Below are 18,801 nucleotides of genomic sequence, written 5' to 3'. Positions count from 1 at the left end.
GGTCTCTGGGAGAAGAATAGAGACTGGTCTCTATTTTCAAAGGAGAAGTTTGCCACAACCATAGAGAAAGGATGCAGAATGGTGGTGGCAGTGCCAACCTGCACTATTGCACCCTTAATGAAGAGGCAGCTCTGAAAATTGTGGGGATGCAGGCCATAGAGGGTGAGTGTGAGGGAGAGCTTGGTGGCATAAGAACATAAGAAATAGGAGCAGGAGAATGGCCATTTGGCCCCTTGAGCCTGCTCTGCCATTCAATAAGAGCATGACTGATCTGATCTTGGCCTCAACTCCACTTCCCTGCCCGCTCCCCAGAACCCTTAACTCCCATATCATTCAAAAATCTGTCTATCTCCACCTTAAATATATTCAATGACCCAGCTTCCATAGCTCTCTGGGATAGAGAATTCCAAAGATTCACGACCCTGTGAGAGAAGAAATTCCTCCTCATTTCCGTTTTAAATGGGCGACACCTTATTCTGAAACTACGCCTCCTAGTTCTAGATTTCCCCATGAGGGGAAAACATCCTCTCTGCATCTACCCTGTCAAGCCCCCTCAGAATCTTATATGTTTCAATAAGATCCCCTCTCATTCTTCTAAACTCCAATGAGTATAGGCAAACCTGCTCAACATTTCTTCATAAGACAAACACTTCATCTCAGGAATCAATCTCGTGAACCTTCTCTGAACTTCCTCCAATGCAAGTATATCCTTCCTTAAATAAGGAGACCAAAATTGTACACAGTGCTCCAAGTGACATCTCACCAATGCCATGTTCAGTTGTAGCAGGACTTCCTTAATTTTATACTCCAACCTCCTTGCAATAAAGGCCAACATTCCATTTGCCTTCCTAATTATTTGCTGTACCTGCAAGCTAACTTTTTATGTTTCAGGTACAAGGCCTCCAGATCCGTCTATACCTCAACATTTTGTAACCTCCCCCCATTTAAATAATAACTTGCTTTTTTATTTTTCCTATCAAAGTGGATAACTTCACATTTTCCCACATTATACTTCATCTGCCAAATTTTTGCCCACTCACTTAGCCTATCTATATCCCTTTGCAGATACTTTGTGTCCTCCTCACAATTTGCTTTCTCACCTATCTTTGTATTATCAGCAAATTTGGCTACATTACACTCGGTCCCTTCATTCAAGACATTAATATAAATTGTAAACAGTTGAGGCCCCAGCAGCAATCCCTGCGGCACCCCACTAGTTACAGTTTGCCAACCTGAAAATGACCCATTTATCCCGACTCTCTTTTCTGTTAGTTAGCCAATCCTCTATCCATGCTAATATATTACCCCCAACCCCGTGAGCTCTTATCAGATCAAACACAGTGCACTGAGAAAAAACTGTTGGGGGCACTGTGCGGCGGCCGCAAGATTATTTTAGGTGAATTTTGCTTGCAGGGCAGTGCGCACTTAGATGACGCACTTAGGAGGGTTTGGCAGCAGCGTGGTAGAAATGGGGATCGCCATAAAAACCACCGAGCTGAATTTCATGAATGGCGGCTGTTATGTCTTTAGATGCTCTGATAATGACTCCACGAGGCAAAGTATTGTACTTGAACTGTTGTGACCTTAGTCCATTTAATATAACTCCAGAGTGAGGATACCACATGGTGGACTCCCTTTTATACCTGGGAACCTGTGGTACTTTTAAAAAAAGGAGGGAGAGAGAAAACAGGGAATTATAGACCGGTCAGCCTGACCTCAGTAGTGGGTAAAATGATGGAATCAATTATTAAGGATGTCATAGCAGCGCATTTGGAAAGAGGTGACATGATAGGTCCAAGTCAGCATGGATTTGTGAAAGGGAAATCATGCTTGACAAATCTTCTGGAATTTTTTGAGGATGTTTCCAGTAGAGTGGACAAGGGAGAACCAGTTGATGTGGTATATTTGGACTTTCAGAAGGCTTTCGACAAGGTCCCACACAAGAGATTAATGTGCAAAGTTAAAGCACATGGGATTGGGGGTAGTGTGCTGACATGGATTGAGAACTGGTTGTCAGACAGGAAGCAAAGAGTAGGAGTAAATGGGGACTTTTCAGAATGGCAGGCAGTGACTAGTGGGGTACCGCAGGGTTCTGTGCTGGGGCCTCAGCTGTTTACACTGTACATTAATGATTTAGACGAGGGGATTAAATGTAGTATCTCCAAATTTGCGGATGACACTAAGTTGGGTGGCAGTGTGAGCTGCGAGGAGGATGCTATGAGGCTGCAGAGTGACTTGGATAGGTTAGGTGAGTGGGCAAATGCATGGCAGATGAAGTATAATGTGGATAAATGTGAGGTTATCCACTTTGGTGGTAAAAACAGAGAGACAGACTATTATCTGAATGGTGACAGATTAGGAAAAGGAGAGGTGCAACGAGACCTGGGTGTCATGGTACATCAGTCATTGAAGGTTGGCATGCAGGTACAGCAGGCGGTTAAGAAAGCAAATGGCATGTTGGCCTTCATAGCGAGGGGATTTGAGTACAGGGGCAGGGAGGTGTTGCTACAGTTGTACAGGGCCTTGGTGAGGCCACACCTGGAGTATTGTGTACAGTTTTGGTCTCCTAACTTGAGGAAGGACATTCTTGCTATTGAGGGAGTGCAGCGAAGGTTCACCAGACTGATTCCCGGGATGGTGGGACTGACCTATCAAGAAAGACTGGATCAACTGGGCTTGTATTCACTGGAGTTCAGAAGAATGAGAGGGGACCTCATAGAAACGTTTAAAATTCTGACGGGTTTATACAGGTTGGATGCAGGAAGAATGTTCCCAATGTTGGGGAAGTCCAGAACCAGGGGTCACAGTCTAAGGATAAGGGGTAAGCCATTTAGGACCGAGATGAGGAGAAACTTCTTCACCCAGAGAGTGGTGAACCTGTGGAATTCTCTACCACAGAAAGTAGTTGAGGCCAATTCACTAAATATATTCAAAAGGGAGTTAGATGAAGTCCTTACTATTAGGGGGATCAAGGGGTATGGCAAGAAAGCAGGAATGGGGTACTGAAGTTGCATGTTCAGCCATGAACTCATTGAATGGCGTTGCAGGCTAGAAGGGCCGAATGGCCTCCTCCTGCACCTATTTTCTATGTTTCTATGTATACAGGTGACCCCTGGGTCTGCACCAGTTGCATCCTCTGGTGGTGCCAGCATAGTGTATACAGTGTGAACCTTGTTGATGGTACCTCCGGTAAACAAGTCTCCATCTTAGGCAACTATACAGTGACTACACAGAGAGTATATCTATAGTATACATATATAACATCACTCTCCCCCAAGTCTTTTGTGCATATATCTTTGCATTATGTGCTCTGGCTTAGCACTCCCCAGACTTAAGTCCAAAAGCCCTTGCACTTTGGCTGTGCTTTGGCTTGGCTCGCTCCCTGTTAACCACCAAGTCTTTATTGCCACAATGTTGGGTAGTGGTTACCAGTTGGGAGGGTTCGATGATGCAGCAGGCCTTCAGTGGGTTCCGGGTGTGATCCATGTGTGTATCCATGGCTACCTACATCCATTTCCCCTCCCCCACCCCCACATGTAGATCATGCCAGTTGCTCATCACATTCATATACATTCATATATATTCAAATCCAGAAAAGGAAATTTGCATTTACATCCTTGCATTTGTGGTACAATTTTGAGACAAGTACATTTGACTGGTGAGATACTTTGATGGTACATGTTTGGGATCAGTGCTAGGGTCAGCTCCGGTGCGTGAGGACAAGCTAGTTCCAGAGCTGCTGGATGGTGTCCAGGTAGCCTGGTGGCAGTGTGTTGCCCGGTGCTGGCAGTGGGTACCCGGTTGGCTCGAGTTGCCTGCTCTCTGCACCTTTGCCGTTGCTCCTAGCGTTGGGCAGGTTCACAGATGCCTGTGACCTCCCTGTCCTCTCCTTGTGCCCCGGGAGGAGCAGTCGTCTAGCAGTGCACAGGAAACTGCTAACTCGCTTGCCTGGGCGTTATTTGGTTTGGGATCCTGGCTGGTCCCGATCCCAACTGGGAGAACCATTGCGGGTGACCCTTCGTTCCCAGGTGTGGCCTTGGTGGTGATGGGGTCTGGGGCCTGTGCCTTAGCGCGGTTTGCTCTTTCAGGCTCATGGCAGTTGGTATCATCTGGTGCCTGAGAGGTGGAGCCGATCAGGGGCAGGGTATTGATACCGGGCTGTTGCCCTCCTGAGATCGCTTACTCTGCAGCTTGTCTATTTTAGCTGCTTGTGGCCACACTCCGTGGTGCATCACTCTGGTACCAGGGTGCAGGCTACAGCATTGGGTAGTGTCAAGCTAGAGGATGGGCCATCTTTCTTCCATCTACGATGTCGGCTGCTGTGATCCTCTTCTCCCCAGGTTCTGCCACCGAAGCTGGAAAGTTGCCTTTGTATCCGATTTTCTTCCTCCGGAAGCTTGCCACTGGAGTCTGCAAGGTGCGTTCGGGTCGTCTCAGCGAGGTCATCTCCACGCAGTCGTGCTGAGCGGTCTGTGCCTCGGGTGCTGTGCTGGTCTGCTCTCTGGTGCCGGATCCAACCTCAGCTGGGGGCTTGCTTTGCCTCTGAGCACGGGGGATGTCGATCGCTGGAGGGATGAAATCTTCCCAGTTCCAGTGGATCTTCTCCATCCATCTTATTCCAAGTAGCGTTGGTCCATCACCTACAACAATTCACAGTGGTAACTTGTGCACTGTGCTATCATGGAGTACTTTAACATTTGTACTATCAACGACTGGGATAAGTTCATTGGTGTAGGTGAGCAGCTTTGCTTGAACCGGGACCAACTTGGGTCGTTCAGTTTGATTGTCCCATAGCCTCTCAAAGGCTTCTTGATTCATTACTGACTGGCTCACCCCGTGTCCACCTCCATGAAGACTGGAGTGCCGTTTATCTCGACATCCATTCTCAATGGGGAACATTCTGTGGTGCAGGTAAACATACCGTACACCTCATCGTGAGGCTGAGCTGCCTCTCTGATCACCTCTTCATAAGCCACGCTCGATTCATGGCCCTCTGCAGGCTCTTCATCAACATGGTGAGTCCTATTTCTTTTACACTTTCGCTGGAGGTGGCCCTTTGTGCTGCACCCTTTGCAGACATAGTCCTTAAAACAGCACTGGTGAGCCCAGTGATTTCTTCCGCAACACCAGCATGGTGCTAATCGATTAGCCCCCCTCGGTGGACTCTGAGTTAAGGGATTGTAATGACAGATAAAAGTGAAGTTTGCAAGTCAGAGCTTCACGCAGTGTTATGTGTGCAACCGTTGTCATCAATATGACCTGTGATGTAGGAGCCTCATCCCTCCATTTAAAAATGCTGCCAATGTTGCCTGCCACACCGTTGGACTGCCTGGATTTTTCAGGCATTTCCTGGGGTGGGCGTTAAATGAGCCGTTAAGCCCGAATGTTGCATCTGGGGCACTAGCGCAGCATTGCACGATGATTGACATCATCATCACGCTAAAAAGGAGGGTAAGTTTTTGCACCCTTTCTCTTTTTGTAGAGGCCTCCCAAATGGTGTAGCTGACCAGAGTAGTTTCCTTGCTGTCTGTCGCAGAGAAAATCATCGCAAGAATCCTCCTCAATCGTCGCCTCCCAGTGGCTGAAGAGCTGCTCCCTGAGTCGCAATACGGATTCCGCCCACTAAGGGGCACAATGGACTGCGTGACAAATCCAAGAGAAATGTAGGGACCAGCATCAACCTCTGTACATGGCTTTCTTTGACCTCACAAAAGCCTATGACTCTGTCAACCGTGAGGGATTATGGAGTGTCTTTCTCATATTCGGCTATCCTCAAAGATTTGTCACATCCTCCTCCTGCTTCACGATGACATGCAATTCTTAACAACGGATCCACCACAGACCCAATACAAGTGCAGACTGGGGTCAAGCAAGGCTGTGTCATCACACCAATGCTCTTCTCAATCTTTCTCTCTGCAATGCTTCATCTCACCTTTAACAAGCTCCATGCTGGAGTGGAGTTAATCTACAGGACAAGCTGGAAATTGTTCAACCTCTGACGCCTCCAGGCCAGTTGTTCCAATCTCTGTCATTGAATTACAATATGCAGATGACGCTTGCATTTGTGCACATTTGGAGTCCGAACTCCAAACCATCGTTGACACCTTCACTGAAGCGTACGAGAGTCTGGGTCTTACATTAAACATCAGTAAGACAAAGGTCCACTACCAACCTACCCCCGCCACACAGTACTGCTCCCTGATTATCAATTTCCGTGATGAGACCTTGGACAATGTGGACCACTTCCCATGCCTTGGGAGCCTATTATCAGCGAGGACAGACATTGATGACAAAGTCCAACACCGCCTTCAGTGTGCCAGTGCAGTCTTCGTTGGCCTGAGGAAAAGAGTGTTCGAAGACCAGGATCTGAAACCCGGCACCAAACTCATTCTCTACAGAGCAGTGGTGATACCCGTCCTATATGCCTCAGAGACATGGACTATGTACAGTAGGCACCTCAAAGCACTGGAGAAGTACCACCAATGCTGCCTCCGCAAAATCCTGCAGAATAATTGGCAGGATAGGAGCACCAATTGCAGCATTCTCTCTCAGGCTAACATCCTCAGCATCAAGGCATTGACTATGCTCGATCAGCTACGATGGACGGGCCACATTGTCCGCATGCCCAATGCTCGACTCCCGAAACAAGCACTCTACCCTGAGCTACGTCATGGCAGGCGAGCCCCAGGAGGGCAGAGAAAACACTGCAAGGACACTCTCAAAGCTTCCTTGAAAAAATATAGCATCCCCACTGATTCTTGGGAATCCCTGGGCCAAGACCACTCAAAATGGAGGAGAAGCATCTGAGAAGGCGCCGAACACTTCAAGTCTCTTCGCCGTGAGCATGCGGAAGCCAAGTACAAACAGGAAGGAGCATACGACAAATCAAGTACCTCACCCACCCATCCCTTCAACCATCATCTGCCCCACCTGTGACAGAGACTGTAGATCCCGCATTGGTCTCATCAGTCACATTAGAACTCATTTTAGTGTGGAAGCAAGTCATCGTTGACTCTGGGGGATTGCCTAAGAAGAAGAGAGTAGCTGACCAGAGATGAGCAGGAAGCTGGCTCATCATAACAGCATCCATTACCAACAACAACTTGCATTTATGTAGTACCTTTAACATAGTAAAACATCCCAAGATGCATCACAGGCACATTATCAAACAATATTTGACACCAACTCACATAAGGAGATATTAGGGCAAAGGTAGATTTTAAGGAGCATCTTAAAGGAGGAAAGAGAGGTAGAGAGGCGGGGAGGTTTAAGGAGGGAATTCCAGAGCTTTGAGCCTAGGCAGCTGATGGCATGGCCTCCAATGGTGGAGGGATTAAAAGCGGGGATGCGCAAAAGGCCAGAATTGGAAATACGCAGATATCTCAGAGAGTTGCAGGGCTGGAGGAGATTACAGAGATAGGGAGGGGTGAGGCCATGAAGGGATTTGAAAATTAGGAGGAGAATGTTAAAATTGAGGTGTTGCTCAACTGGGAGCAAATGTAGGTCAGCGAGCACAGGAGTGATGGGTGAATGAGACTTGGTGCGAGTTAGGACATGGGCAGCAGAGTTTTGGATGAGCTTAGGTTTATGGAGGGTGGAAAATGGAACGTCAGCCAGGAGCGCGTTGGATAGTCAAGTCTAGCGATAACAAAAGCATGGATTAGGGTTTCAGCAGATTAGCTGAGGCAGGGGTGGAGTCAGACGATGTCACTGAGGTGGAAATAGTCAGTCTTAGTGATAACATGGGTATGTGGTCGGATGCTCATCTCAGGGTCAAATATGACACCAAGTTTGTGAACCGTCTGGTTCAGCCTCAGGCAGTTGCCAAGGAAAGAGATGGAGTTGGTGGCTTGGGAACAGAGTTTGCAGTGGTTTAGTACACAGACACCAGTTTAGAAACATCTATCTTGAGGATAGAAAGAGTAAGTTTTCCAGTTCTTGTGCCTGGATTTATTGGATCACCTGGGTATCATCCATAGAGGAAAATTGGACAGAGAGGATCAAACACCCATAAGGGACCCCAACTGATTTTCCATCCATTTGTTTAGATGGGCATTCTTCTGCTTGTCCAATGTTTCTCTATGCACTGCACTATATTGATTCAATGTGCTTAGATGCAGGTACAGGAAAATCTGCCTCATAGAGTTAGGAGGAAGCAGGTGGTGAGCACCCAGCACTAGTGAGAAGGTGCAGTGGAGGTGGCAGCAGAGGAGCAACCACAACCTGGAGTGAGAGCTAGGCCAGGCATTCCTCTTATTCAAATGAACATTGAAGAACATATACATGATGCTAGGGTAGTGAAATAAACTGGTTGCACCTTCTTTCAAAATGACTGTAGATTTATTCTGAGAAGGTAAATAGCAATATTGCATGTGGTGGGATATAGGCAAGGATAGCAGCAGAGGCACTGCTGACGGGTCAGAATATTTTGCTTATAGGTTGAGTATGCAATGTCTAATTTTTTTGTAAAAACTAACTGACCTGGGAGAACTTAATGCTGATGCCTAGTGCTTGAAATGGCAAGCATTTCCCAGCACTAATGTCCCTCGCCTCGATGTGCAATTTTTAAAAAATCGAACACATAAGAGAAAATGTGGCCTACAGTAAAGAATTATTCCAATGTCTGTTATCCATTATTTGGGTTTACATGATTTCAGTTAATTCAGAGACTAGGGTCCTGAATTTAAGGAAAGGTAACTTCGATGGTATGAGACGTGAATTGGCTAAAATAGACTGGCGAATGATACTTAAAGGGTTGATGGTGGATAGGCAATGGCAAACATTTAAAGATCACATGGATGAACTTCAACAATTGTACATCCCTGTCTGGAGTAAAAATAAAATGGGGAAGGTGGCTCAACCGTGGCGAACAAGGGAAATAGTGATAGTGTTAAATCCCAGGAAGAGGCATATAAATTGGCCAGAAAAAGCAGCAAACCTGAGGACTGGGAGAAATTTCGAATTCAGCAGAGGAGGACAAAGGGTTTAATTAGGAGGGGGAAAATAGAGTATGAGAGTAAGCTTGCTGAGAACATAAAAACTGACTGCAAATGCTTCTATAGATATGTGAAGAGAAAAAGATTAGTGAAGACAAACGTAGGACCCTTGCAGTCAGATTCAGGTGAATTTATAATGGGGAACAAAGAAATGGGAGACCAATTGAACAAATACTTTGGTTCTGTCTTCATGAAGGAAGACACATATAACCTTCCGAAAATACTAGGGGACCATGGCTCTAGCGAGAAAGAGGAACTGAAGGAAATCCTTATTAGTCAGGAAATTATGTTAGGGAAATTGATGGGATTAAAGGCCGATAAATTCCCAGGGTCTGATAGTCTGCACCCCAGAGGATTTAGGGAAGTGGTCCTAGAAATAGTGGATGCATTGGTGATTATTTTCCAACAGTCTATCGGCTCTGGATCAGTTCCTATGGACTGGAGGATAGCTAATGTAACGCCACTTTTTAAAAAAGAAGGGAGAGAGAAAACGGGTAATTATAGACTGGTTAGCCTGACATCAGTAGTGGGGAAAATGTTGGAATCAATTATTAAAGATGAAATAGCAGCGCATTTGGAAAGCAGTGACAGGATCGGTCCAAGTCAGCATGGATTTATGAAAGGGAAATCATGCTTGACAAATCTTCTAGAATTTTTTGAGGATGTAACTAGTAAAGTGGACAAGGGAGAGCCAGTGGATGTGGTGTATTTGGACTTTCAAAAAGCTTTTGACAAGGTCCCACACAAGAGATTGCAAAATTAAAGCACATGGTATTGGGGGTAATGTATTGACATGGATAGAGAACTGGTTGGCAGGCAGGAAGCAGAGAGTAGGGATAAACAGGTCCTTCTCAGAATGGCAGGCAGTGACTAGTGGGGTACCGCAGGGCTCAGTGCTGGGACCCCAGCTATTTACAATAAACATCAATGATTTAGATGAAGGAATTGAGTGTAATATCTCCAAGTTTGCAGATGACATTAAGCTGGGTGGCAGTGTGAGCTGTGAGGAGGATGCTAGGAGGCTGCAGGGTGACTTGGACAGGTTAGGTGAGTGGGCAAATGCATGGCAGATGCAGTATAATGTGGATAAATGTGAGGTTATCCACTTTGGTGGCAAAAACATGAAGGTAGAATATTATCTGAATGGCGGCAGATTAGGAAAAGGGGTGGTGCAACGAGACCTGGGTGTCATGGTACATCAGTCATTGAAAGTTGGCATGCACGTACAGCAGGCGGTGAAGAAGGCAAATGGCATGTGGCCTTCATAGCTAGGGGATTTGAGTTTCGGAGCAGGGAGGTCTTAATGCAGTTGTACAGGGCCTTGGTGAGGCCTCACCTGGAATATTGTGTTCAGTTTTGGTCTCCTAATCTGAGGAAAGACGTTCTTGCTATTGAGGAAGTGCAGAAAAGGTTCACCAGACTGATTCCTGGGATGACAGGACTGACATATGAGGAGAGACTGGATCGACTGTGCCTGTATTCATTGGAGTTTAGAAGAATGAGAGGGGATCTCATAGAAACATATAAAATTCTGACGGGACGGGACAGGTTAGATGCAGGAAGAATGTTCCCGATTGTGGGGAAGTCCGGAACCAGTGGTCACAGTCGAAGGAGTAAGCCAATAAGGACCGAGATGAGGAGAAACTTCTTCACTCAGACAGTTGTTAACCTGTGGAATTCTCTACCGCAGAAAGTTATTGATGCCAGTTCGTTAGATATATTCAAGAGGGAGATAGATATGGCCCTAACTGCTAAAGGGATCGAGGGGTATGGAGAGAAAGCAGGAAAGGGGTACTGAGGTGAATGATCAGCCATGATCTTATTGAATGGTGGTGCAGGCTCGAAGGGCCGAATGGCCGAATGGCCTACTCCTGCACCTATTTTCTATGTTTCTATGTTTCTAACCATTTAAGCATTGTTCTTGAGGTATACAATCTCATCAGGAAACCTCAATTGGCTCACAGCCTGGATCAAAATCTGCACCTACATTTCCTGGATTTAAGTAAGGGGAATGTGATACTATGGGAAGACATTTCACATCAGAAAAATAGAAAGTCTACCTTTCTGGATTTCTCGGTATCTTTATTTAGATACTCTTCAGCAGGATGATAGGGTTCTTTGCTTGTCTGTATATCCTTTATTCTGTAAAAACCCTAAGCCTTAATTTACAGTAGCACTCAACGAATTTGGATTTATTACTTTACGACTGTTAATTCTTCACTGGCAAAGTCAACTACTACTTGGAGAATTCTCATGATATCGAACAACAGCCAAAAAACAATGAAATAATTCTGTTCCCAGATACCAAACAGTCTATGTATTTTTATCTGTCTATAATATAGTGCACACTTCTGTGAGCATCACACTTACTTAATTTCATATATGAGCCATAACACTTCAGAGATCACACATTTTAATCCAGCTTCTGACTTACTGTGAGCCCATGGAGGCTTGCATGTGCATAGCTTTGTATGTATACATAAAAACAAAAAATAGGTGATAGTGATTAATATAAACTGTTAATCTCATTTCAGAAAACAGTTGTTTTTCTCTCCGCAGATGCTGCCTGACCTTTTACGTATTTCCAGCATTTTCTGTTATTTCAGATTTCCAGCATCCGCAGTATTTTGATTTTGAATCTCATTTCAGAATTCAGATGACTATTATAAATCACTTGAACCTTGTTCTCATGGGTTATAATATCACCTAGATGCTGAGAGAAAAATATTACTCAGTAATAATTTTTCCATATGTATTATTCTCCATTTACATTGCAACTTGTCTTTTGTGGTCATTATGAGATGGAATTACTGTAACACACAGGTGGTACTTGTATAGTACTATATACTGTATTGAAAAGATTCTGCAGAGTGATATTCTTCATATTTGCCAGCAGGAATATTGAAGTCAATATATTTAGGTAAAATTTTTAACACACTAAATGGTTTTCTAACAGTTGATATATACTTGCAATGCTGCCGTAGCATTGAAATTGACCTCCCTTATATTTAATGAGATTTAGGAAAAATAAGAATTTTTAGCATGAATTTTCGGTTAGGCTCAGCCTGACTGGAAGTTCGGTGGAACACAATTTGTATCCACTTTGTAATGAGTACTGATCCTGTCTTAATTTCTGGAATTAGCCTAAGTTGAATTTTTTGGTTGAGATCAAGGCAACAGAAACACCTCTGATTAGCAGTATGCCCATTTAGGGACTGGAAATGTGTTGGTGCAGGATTTAAAGGCCTGCAAGGACTGGGAACATCATTAACATTTTTGTCTGAAGAAGGAAGTTTTGTGAATCCAAAATCTACTCCCAAGTAGGAGGTCATGTGGCAGCTACAGATTCAGGACAAATATCTGCATCTCGTCATAATCATAGAGGGAATTCAGAAGAAATTTCTTTACCCAGAGAGTGGTGAGAATGTGAAACTCGCGACCACAGGGAGCGGTTGAAGCAAATAGTATAGAAACATTTAAGGGGAGGCTAGTAATACGTATGCTTATCACTGTAATGATCACACGTGGCCATTTGCTGGAGCTGATCACCTTGTAACCTTTAGGTTTAATGTAAACTCCAAAAGTGAAACCTGCACGGCGAGCCTGCTTTATATAGGGAGGCAGCACGAGGTGCAGTAATGTGTGCCTCCCGGGCTTTCCCCATCTGTTGGTTATTACATGTAATTACATGGTACAATGCGTGAAACACAGAAATATAAAAACATAGAAAATAGGTGCAGGAGTAGGCCATTCGGCCCTTCGAGCCTGCACTACCATTTAATAAGATAATGGCTGATCATTCCCTCAGTACCCCTTTCCTGCTTTCTCTCCATACCCCTTGATCCCCTTAGCCGTAAGGGCCATATCTAACTACCTCTTGAATATATCCAATGAACTGGCATCAACAAATCTCTGCGGCAGGGAATTCCACAGGTTAACAACTCTCTGAGTGAAGAAGTTTCTCCTCATCTCAGTCCTAAATGGCCTACCCCTTATCCTAAGACGATGTTCCCCAACATCGGGAACATTTTATCCACATCTAACCTGTCCCGCCCCGTCAGAAACTTATATGTTTCTATGAGATCCCCTTTCATCCTTCTAAACTCCATTGTATAAAGGCCCAGTTGATCCAGTCTCTCCTCATATGTCAGTCCTGCCATCCTGGGAATCAGTCTGGTGAACCTTCGCTGCATTCCCTCAATAGCAAGAGAGTCCTTCCTTAGATTAGGAAACCAAAACTGAACACAATACTCCAGGTGAGGCCTCACCAAAGCCCTGTACAAGTGCAGGAAGACCTCCCTGCTCCTATACTCAAATCCCCTTGCTATGAAGGCCAACATATCACTTGCCATCTTCACCTCCTGCTGCACCTGTATGGCAACTTTCAATGACTGATGAACCATGACACCCAGGTCTCATTGCACCTCCCTTTTCCTAATCTGCCATTTAGATAATATTCCGTCTTCGCATTTTTGAGCCCAAAGTGGATAACCTCACATTTATCCACATTATACTGCATCTGCCATGCATTTGCCCACTCACCTAACCTGTCGAAGTCACCCTGCAGCTTCTTAGCATTCCCCTCACAGCTCACACCGCCACCCAGTTTAGTGTCATCTGCAAACTTGGAGATATTACACTTAATTCCTTCATCCAAATCATTGATGTATATTGTAAAGAACTGGGGTCCCAGCACTGAGCCCTGCAGCACTCCACTAGTCACTGCCTGCCATTCTGAAAAGGACCTGTTTATCCCGACTCTCTGCTTCCTGCCTGACAATGAGTTCTCTATCCACATCAGTATATTACCCCCAATACCATGTGCTTTGATTTTGCACACCAATCTCTTGTGTGGGACCTTGTCAAAAGCCTTTTGAAAGTCCAAATACACCACATCCACTGGTTCTCCCTTGCCCACTCTACTAGCTACATCCTCAAAAAATTCCAGTTGATTTGTCAAGCATGATTTCCCCTTCATAAATCCATGCTGACTTGGACTGATCCTGTCACTGCTTTCCAAATGCGCTGCTATTTCATCCTTAATAATTGATTCCAACATTTTCCCCACTACTGATGTCAGGCTAACTGGTCTATAATTACCCACTTTCTCTCTCCCTCCTTTTTTAAAAAGTGGTGCTACATTAGCTACCCTCCAGTCCATAGGAACTGATCCAGAGTCGATAGACTGTTGGATAATGATCACCAATGTATCCACTATTTCTAAGGCCACCTCCTTAAGTACTCTGGGATGCAGAGTATCAGGCCCCGGGGATTTATCGGCCTTCAATCCCATCAATTTCCCTAACACAATTTCCCGCCTAATAAGGATTTCCTTCAGTTCCTCCTTCTCACTAGACCCTCGGTCCCCGAGAACTTTCGGAAGGTTATTTGTGTCTTCCGGCGTGAAGACGGAACCAAAGTATTTGTTCAATTGGTCTGCCATTTCTTTGGTCCCCAATATAAATTCACCTGAATCCGACTGCAAGGGACCTACGTTTGTTTTCACTAATCGTTTCCTCTTCACATATCAATAGAAGCTTTTGCAATCAGTTTTTATGTTCCCAGCAAGCTTCTTTTCGTAATCTATTTTCCCCCTCTTAATTAAACGCTTTGTCCTCCTCTACTCAATTCGAAATTTCTCCCAGTCCTCAGGTTTGTTGCTTTTTCTGGCCAATTTATATGCCTCTTCCTTGGATTTAACACTATCCTTAATTTCCCTTGTTAGCCACGGTTGAGCCACCTTCTCCATTTTATTTTTACTCTCGACAGGAATGTATAATTACTGAAGTTCATCCATGTGATCTTTAAATGTTTGCCATTGCCTATCCACCGTCAACCCTTTAAGTATCATTCGCCAGTCTATTCTAGCCAATTCACGCCTCAAACCATCAAAGTTACCTTTCCTTAAGTTCAGGACCCTAGTTTCTGAATTAACTGTGTCACTCTCCATTTTAATAAAGAATTCTACCATGTTATGGTCACTCTTCCCCAAGGGGCCTCGCACAACAAGATTGCTAATTAGTCCTTTCTCATTACACATCACCCAGTCTAGGATGGCCAACTCCCTAGTTGTTTCCTCGATAAATTGGTCTAGAAAACCATCCCTAATGCACTCCAGGAAATTCTTCTTCCATCGCATTGCTACCAGTTTGGTTAGCCCAATCAATATGTAGATTAAAGTCACCCATGATAACTGCTGTACCCTTATTGCATGCATCCCTAATTTCTTGTTTGATGCTGTCCCCAACCTTACTACTACTGTTTGGTGCTCTGTACACAACTCCCACCAGCGTTTTCTGCCCCTTGGTATTCCGTAGCTCCACCCATACCGATTCCACATCATCCAAGCTAATGTCCTTTCTTACTATTGCATTAATTTCCTCTTTAACCAGCAATGCCACCCCGCCTCCTTTTCCTTTCTGTCTATCCTTCCTAAATGTTGAATACCCCTGAGTATTGAGTTGAGTTCCCAGCCTTGGTCGCCCTGAAGCCATGTCTCCGTGATGCCAATTACATCATACCCATTAACTGCTATCAGCGCAGTTAATTCATCCACCTTATTCCGAATACGACTGCTGGCCTCTTGTAGGCCTCCCTGACTCGACACTGCTGTTTTGCCTCCCGACTCCCTGCTGGGCCTCCTCAACGACTGCTGGCCTCTTGTAGGCCTCCCCGACTCGACGCTGCTGTTTTGCCTCCCGACACCCTGCATGGTACAGAGCATGGCTGCAAATACATCATAACACTTCTCCCCAAGCCTTAGATGCGGTTTACAGGTCGAGCCTGACCGGGGATCTGCGCTTTCTGGTTGAGCGTCTGAGTTGGATGCTGGGTGTGGGCGGCCTGACCGGAGTGTCGCTGCCTTGCGGTGCTGCAGCTCTGGTCGGACTGTCCGGTGCAACTGGTTCTGTCTCTTGGTGAACCGCTGGTTCTGTTGCTTGTGGTTGGAAGTCGATGTCACTGTAGTCATTCAGCGGTTCTGGATCATCAGTGAACCTCAATTTGGTTTGATCGATGTGCTTCTTGCAGGTTTGACCATTAGTGAGTCATACCATGAATGCCCTACTCCCCTCTTTAGCTACGACAGTGCCTGCACCAAAGTTCAGCATGAAAACAGGGTCATCGACATTGATACAACGCGTTACAGAGTTGCGGTCATGATATGTACATTGCTTAAGACGCCGGTTTTCGACAATCTCACTTAAAACCGGGTGCATGAGGGACAACCTTGTTTTGAGGGTCCTCTTCATGAGGAGTTCGGCGGGCGGAACCACTGTGAGTGAGTGGGGCCTCCGTCCAATATGCAAGCAGCACGCAAGACAGATGGGTCTGCAAGGGGCCTTCCGTCACTCGCTGCATGCCCTGCTTTCTGATCTGTACTGCCCGTTCAGCTTGGCCATTGGAGGCTAGTTTGAACGGGGCCGACCTGGCATGCTTTATTCCGTTACAGCACATAAATTCGAGAAATTTGGAACTCGTGAAGCATGGTCCATTGTCACTAACAAGAACGTCGGGCAGGCCATGGGTGACGATCATTGTCCGAAAGCTGTCTATTGTGGGGGTGGATGTGCTGGACGACATTATAACACATTTGATCCATTTGGAATAATCATCAATTACAACCAGGAACATTTTTCCGAGAAAGGGACCCGCGTAGTCTACGTGGATACGGGACCAGGCTTTGGAGGGCCAGGACCACAGGCTCAGGGGGCTTCCCTGGGTGCATTGCTGAGTTGCGCGCACGTGTTGCACCGGCGTACGCACGACTCTAAGTCTGCGTCGATACCGGGCCACCACACGTGCGATCTCGCAATAGCTTTCATCATTACGATGCCGGGGTGTGTGCTATGGCAATCCTTGATAAATAAATCTCTGCCCTTCTTGGGCAGGACTACGTGATTTCCCCACAAAATGCAGTCAGCCTGGATGGATAACTCGTCCATGCCGCCAGTGAAACAGCTTAAAATCACCATGCATCTCTCCATATGTGGTTGCCCAGTTTCCACTTAATATACTGTGTTTCACCTGGGACAGCAGTGGGTCTTGGCCGGTCCAGATTCTTATCTGGCATGCCGTGACGGGTGAGCCTTCGCCCTCAAAGGCTTCCATGGCCATGACCAGTTCCACGGGCTGCTCCGCTTCACCCTCGGTGGTGGCGAGCGGGAGCCGGCTGAGCGCATCTGCGCAGTTATCGATGTCTGGTCTGTGGCGGATCGTGTAGTCGTAAGCGGACAGCGTTAATGCCCACCTCTGAATGCGAGTTGAGGCGTTAGTATTAATGCCTTTGCTCTCAGATCATAACGACGTGAGCGGCTTGTGCTCGGGTTCTAGATCAAACCGCCGGCCAAATAGGTATTGATGCATCTTTGTTACCCCGTACTCACAAGCTAGGGCCTCCTTTTCGACCATACTGTACCCCTTTTCAGCCTTGGAAAGGCTGCGGGACGTGTACGCTACAGGTTGAAGCTTACACGACACGTTCGCTTGCTGAAGCACGCACCCGATCCTGTAAGATGATGCATCGCATGCTAAAACAAGATGCCTACAGGGATCATACAGCGCCAGTAGTTTGTTTGAACACAATAAGTTTCTGGGCTTCTCGAAGGCAGTTTCTTGGTTTTTACCCCAGACCCAGTCATCACCCTTATGGAGCAATACATGTAATGGTTCAAGCAAAGTGCTCAGCCCAGGCAGAAAGTTACCGAAGTAGTTCAGTAGTCCTTGTAACGAGCGTAGCTCCGTCATGTTGCAACGTCTCGGGGCCTTCTGGATCGCCTCCGTCTTGGAGTTTGAGGGTCTGATGCCATCTGCTGTGATTCTCCTTCCCAGGAATTCCACCTCTGGTGCCAAGAAGATGCATTTGGTTCATTTCAATTTAGACCCAATCGTTTTGTCGGCATAGCACCTCTTCCAGGCTATGGTGTTGTGTCCGGTGATCAAGGTGTCGTCTTGGAAGATGACTGTTCCCGGGACAGATTTCAGCAGGCTCTCCATGTTTCATTGGAAGATCGCAGCTGCTGAACGGATCACGAAGGGGCACCGATTGTATATGAACAGCCTCTTGCGTGTGTTAATACACGTCAGCTTCTTGGATGATTCCACCAGCTCCTGGGTCATGTACGCCGAGGTGAGGTCCAATTTCAAAAACAGCTTTCCGCTCAACAGGGTTGCGAACAAATCCTCCGCCTTGGGTAGCGGGTACTGGTCCTGTAACGATACTCGGTTTATGGTTACTTTATATTCCCCACAGATTCTAATTGTCCCATCACTTTTAAGAACGGGGCCAATGGGACTGGCCCAGTCATTAAATTCCACTGCCGATATAATGCCTCCGCACTGAAGCCGATCTAGCTCGACTTCTACTTTCTCCCGCATCATGTAAGGGACCGCTCTGGCCTTGTGGAACAGTGACGGAAACTTGCCTAAGACCTGCACACACGTGGCTTTCTCCACCGACGATAACGCTTTTACATCGTCCCATTTCCATTTAAAATTCTGAAGCCAGCTTCTGCCAAGCAGCGTGGGCCCATTACCGAGAACAATCCATAGTGGCAATTTATGCACAAAACCATCCACAGCACCTGAACCGTTGCACTTCCGAGGACCGGGAAAATCTCTCTGGTGTAGGTGCGCAGCTTTGCATCGATCGGGCTCAGCTTGTTTACCCATAACTTCTCGAAGGCCTTCTGGCTCATGATCGATTGGCTCACACCCGTGTCTAGTTCCATCGGTACCAGTATGCCGTTCAGTTTAATGTTCATCATAATTGGGGGACTCTTGTTGGTAAAGGTGTGACTTCATGCAC

The 18,801-nt window shown here is 46.1% G+C and overlaps 1 protein-coding gene across 3 annotated transcripts in view; it reads right to left on the bottom strand.

Moving 5' to 3' along the window:
• LOC139275494 (nucleolar protein 4-like) overlaps positions 1-18,801 on the bottom strand; it is a 713,059-nt gene that overhangs the window by 35,506 nt on the left and 658,752 nt on the right. The gene's annotated exons all lie outside the window — the stretch shown is intronic.

The sequence above is a fragment of the Pristiophorus japonicus genome, chromosome 1 (assembly GCF_044704955.1).
Source record: "Pristiophorus japonicus isolate sPriJap1 chromosome 1, sPriJap1.hap1, whole genome shotgun sequence".
NCBI classification, from domain to species: Eukaryota; Metazoa; Chordata; class Chondrichthyes; family Pristiophoridae; genus Pristiophorus; species Pristiophorus japonicus.
This window is presented reverse-complemented; position numbering and strand designations above follow the sequence as displayed.